Below are 5,000 nucleotides of genomic sequence, written 5' to 3'. Positions count from 1 at the left end.
CCTCGGATGAGTCCCGTATCGTTATTTTTCGTCACTACCTCCCCGTGCCGGGAGTGGGTAATTTGCGCGCCTGCTGCCTTCCTTGGATGTGGTAGCCGTTTCTCAGGCTCCCTCTCCGGAATCGAACCCTGATTCCCCGTTACCCGTTACAACCATGGTAGGCGCAGAACCTACCATCGACAGTTGATAAGGCAGACATTTGAAAGATGCGTCGCCGGTACGAGGACCGTGCGATCAGCCCAAAGTTATTCAGAGTCACCAAGGCAAACGGACCGGACGAGCCGACCGATTGGTTTTGATCTAATAAAAGCGTCCCTTCCATCTCTGGTCGGGACTCTGTTTGCATGTATTAGCTCTAGAATTACCACAGTTATCCAAGTAACGTGGGTACGATCTAAGGAACCATAACTGATTTAATGAGCCATTCGCGGTTTCACCTTAATGCGGCTTGTACTGAGACATGCATGGCTTAATCTTTGAGACAAGCATATGACTACTGGCAGGATCAACCAGGGAGCTGCGTCAACTAGAGCTGAGCAGCCGGCCGCCCGGGAGTGTGTCCCGGGGGCCCGCGCGAACACGCAAGCGTCCGCTCAATCATTCTGCAAACAGGAGGAGGCTGAGCTCCCCTGCACAATACACCTCGAAACCCTCTCAGGTCCCGGCGGCGCGCAGCGCCGTCCCAAGTACTTGGTCGGGTTCGAGAGAGGCGCAATCGCCCGGAGTTAGGCGAGTAGACGCTTTCGGTGCGACCACCCGTGCTCCCAACTGAACTTGCCGCTGCCGACAGAGGCCCGGGAGCGTGCTGTCGTGGCATTGCCGGCGGGAGACAACACGCGCCACCTACGGTGACCGGCAGCTCCAACGCCAGCGCCACAGAAGGACAAAAGCCCCACTTGGGTGCCGAAGCGAACTCTCCCAGCACAGCGCACGCGCCAACACATCCGCACAGCTGCGATACAAACCACCAGCGAGAACCGCTGGGGCGACCGAGCAGCAGACGGCGTCGCGGCGCCGAGCGCCGGGCGGCAGCGCATCCTCAACGCACACAGTCCTCAATCGGACCAGCACACTGAAGATGTCCACCGCGCTTCGCACCGGGCCCGCGAGGACCTACTTTGGCCGCACGGCGCCGCGCGCAGGGTGCGCCGGCGCGCAGCTGCGACGCCTGCCGCGTCCGTCGGCCGGCGCGCCTGCCACTGGCCGCCCCCACCAGCCGGCTGTAGCGCGTGCGCCCACGCACCGCGCGGCCAGCACGCCGGGAGGCGCCCCCTCACCGGCCGGGGACGGTCCCACCCAGCCACCGCCGCGTATCGCTTCACACCCAGATGCCGTTCAGTTTCGTCGGCATGGTGGGTATCGCTGGAACAACCGGTTAGTACCTCAACCTATCGTCGCCATCACCGATTCACCCCTAGCGAGAACAACCGCACCACAACAGGTTACCATTTGTTCATTTGCGTAACTTCACCAGAAAACGCAGGCGTCCATCGCCATTTGCAACTTCCACGATTATTGCATGCCTGTGTCAGGTGTCACGCCACACTACGTCTGCCCACATACACGCAACAAAATGTGCACGCCTAGACAATACGTGGAAGGTGGCCCCCGTACGTATGCGATGTCCATTGCTCGAACGACTGTCAACCGGCCTCTGTAGCATGTCGCAGATATGGAACGCGGTGCACCATGCCATCACGGTGTGTGAGGAGAGACGACTAGGTCCGAATACATCAACAGACAGCTCATGCTGATCGCCATCCACGGCGTCCGTTCCTCCCACACGTCTCTATGGCGTACCACACTGCAATCCAGCTCTCATAGGGAGACGACACGTAGCTGCGTGCACAATATTTGCACTGTATGGTCCGCCGTTTTTGGGCGCAGTCGTTGTACGGTCACACATGTGCCACGATGTATCATTCAGTACATAAGGACGAATGTGCAGTACAGATTGTGGTTTACGCGTACGACATTAGCGGACAGTTGACACAGGCCGCACCACAACGTAGCCTGAGTACGTCGCATGCGGAGGGCATTGAACATGCAAAGTTCTCACCAACCAGCTTGCGAAGGCAGGGGGCAAGGTGGGGACGTGGGGAGGGGCGGCATGTACGTCCTGCTGCCATCCACATTACAGTGTACAGCAGGAGCATGTGGAAAGTGAGCAAGACTTGCAAGGTGTTTAACATGAAGCGATACACAGGGGAGCGGGGAGTGCGAGTAGCGAACTATATTGCGAGGGTTGCGGGTGGGCAACACTACACTAATTGAACGAGTCGTATAACAATTACAGAGCAGGTTTAGGCGACAACGTGGGTTACGTTAGGCGACAACGTGGGTTACGTTAGGCGACAACGTGGGTTAGGTTAAGGCACGACGTGGGTTAGGTTAAGGCACGACATGGGTTAGGTTAAGGCACGACATGGGTTAGGTTAAGGCACGACATGGGTTAGGTTAAGGCACGACATGGGTTAGGTTAAGGCACAACATGGGTTAGGTTAAGGCACAACATGGGTTAGGTTAAGGCACAACATGGGTTAGGTTAAGGCACAACATGGGTTAGGTTAAGGCACAACATGGGTTAGGTTAAGGCACAACATGGGTTAGGTTAAGGCACAACATGGGTTAGGTTAAGGCACAACATGGGTTAGGTTAAGGCACAACATGGGTTAGGTTAAGGCACAACATGGGTTAGGTTAAGGCACAACATGGGTTAGGTTAAGGCACAACATGGGTTAGGTTAAGGCACAACATGGGTTAGGTTAAGGCACAACATGGGTTAGGTTAAGGCACAACATGGGTTAGGTTAAGGCACAACATGGGTTAGGTTAAGGCACAACATGGGTTAGGTTAAGGCACAACATGGGTTAGGTTAAGGCACAACATGGGTTAGGTTAAGGCACAACATGGGTTAGGTTAAGGCACAACATGGGTTAGGTTAAGGCACAACATGGGTTAGGTTAAGGCACAACATGGGTTAGGTTAAGGCACAACATGGGTTAGGTTAAGGCACAACATGGGTTAGGTTAAGGCACAACATGGGTTAGGTTAAGGCACAACATGGGTTAGGTTAAGGCACAACATGGGTTAGGTTAAGGCACAACATGGGTTAGGTTAAGGCACAACATGGGTTAGGTTAAGGCACAACATGGGTTAGGTTAAGGCACAACATGGGTTAGGTTAAGGCACAACATGGGTTAGGTTAAGGCACAACATGGGTTAGGTTAAGGCACAACATGGGTTAGGTTAAGGCACAACATGGGTTAGGTTAAGGCACAACATGGGTTAGGTTAAGGCACAACATGGGTTAGGTTAAGGCACAACATGGGTTAGGTTAAGGCACAACATGGGTTAGGTTAAGGCACAACATGGGTTAGGTTAAGGCACAACATGGGTTAGGTTAAGGCACAACATGGGTTAGGTTAAGGCACAACATGGGTTAGGTTAAGGCACAACATGGGTTAGGTTAAGGCACAACATGGGTTAGGTTAAGGCACAACATGGGTTAGGTTAAGGCACAACATGGGTTAGGTTAAGGCACAACATGGGTTAGGTTAAGGCACAACATGGGTTAGGTTAAGGCACAACATGGGTTAGGTTAAGGCACAACATGGGTTAGGTTAAGGCACAACATGGGTTAGGTTAAGGCACAACATGGGTTAGGTTAAGGCACAACATGGGTTAGGTTAAGGCACAACATGGGTTAGGTTAAGGCACAACATGGGTTAGGTTAAGGCACAACATAGGTTAGGTTAAGGCACAACATAGGTTAGGTTAAGGCACAACATGGGTTAGGTTAAGGCACAACATGGGTTAGGTTAAGGCACAACATGGGTTAGGTTAAGGCACAACATGGGTTAGGTTAAGGCACAACATGGGTTAGGTTAAGGCACAACATGGGTTAGGTTAAGGCACAACATGGGTTAGGTTAAGGCACAACATGGGTTAGGTTAAGGCACAACATGGGTTAGGTTAAGGCACAACATGGGTTAGGTTAAGGCACAACATGGGTTAGGTTAAGGCACAACATGGGTTAGGTTAAGGCACAACATGGGTTAGGTTAAGGCACAACATGGGTTAGGTTAAGGCACAACATGGGTTAGGTTAAGGCACAACATGGGTTAGGTTAAGGCACAACATGGGTTAGGTTAAGGCACAACATAGGTTAGGTTAAGGCACAACATAGGTTAGGTTAAGGCACAACATAGGTTAGGTTAAGGCACAACATAGGTTAGGTTAAGGCACAACATAGGTTAGGTTAAGGCACAACATAGGTTAGGTTAAGGCACAACATAGGTTAGGTTAAGGCACAACATAGGTTAGGTTAAGGCACAACATAGGTTAGGTTAAGGCACAACATAGGTTAGGTTAAGGTACAACATAGGTTAGGTTAAGGTACAACATAGGTTAGGTTAAGGTACAACATAGGTTAGGTTAAGGTACAACATAGGTTAGGTTAGGTTAGGTTACACGTTGTTGTAAGGAAAGGTGTAGGGGGGGGCGGGGGCGGCAGGTTCGTTGATAGTGATTATAGTAAGTGAATGCTTGTGACATGATCAGATTTGTCACGTCAGGATGCACCTTTGGCTTATTAGAGGCGGCGCTCCAATTCTATGCTTGTGTCAGACCTGTGTCTTTGACTCATGTCATTGTTTGTGCGCTGTGACAGGAGGTACTATTGTGATGTTGGGTGCACCGTTGTATAGGACATGTGTGGGTGTTGGTGCCTGATCTGCGCAATGGTGGATGTCGAAAGGGTGGGATATTGTATTTTCCGCATGGACCTCCTGGTCTGGTTGTGATAGTGTGGATTGTGTAATGTGGCGGAGAGGATGCACTGGATGTTGTTCCATGCTGGTGCTTACATATTGTATGTGCGCCCGTTAGAAGCAGAGAGTGGTGCGTGATCAGAGTGGCTGGCTGACGTGTGGTTCCCATTGTGGGCAGACTCTTTCAGCATGTATACGGACAGTTGTATATATATTCTGTAGTTTGAT

General features: G+C 51.6%; 1 non-coding gene across 1 annotated transcript in view; it reads right to left on the bottom strand.

Moving 5' to 3' along the window:
* The window catches only part of LOC124774700, a 1,909-nt gene extending 1,393 nt beyond the window's left edge, over positions 1-516 (bottom strand). The window contains exon 1 of the ribosomal RNA XR_007015448.1: positions 1-516. This exon is cut by the window's left edge and continues 1,393 nt beyond it. This is a non-coding gene — a ribosomal RNA (small subunit ribosomal RNA).
* Between the last annotated feature and the right edge of the window lie 4,484 nt (positions 517-5,000).

This window comes from Schistocerca piceifrons, unplaced genomic scaffold (assembly GCF_021461385.2).
Source record: "Schistocerca piceifrons isolate TAMUIC-IGC-003096 unplaced genomic scaffold, iqSchPice1.1 HiC_scaffold_968, whole genome shotgun sequence".
Taxonomy (NCBI): domain Eukaryota; kingdom Metazoa; phylum Arthropoda; class Insecta; order Orthoptera; family Acrididae; genus Schistocerca; species Schistocerca piceifrons.
The sequence above is the reverse complement of the archived record's forward strand: the minus strand, read 5'-3'. Positions and strand labels throughout refer to the sequence as shown.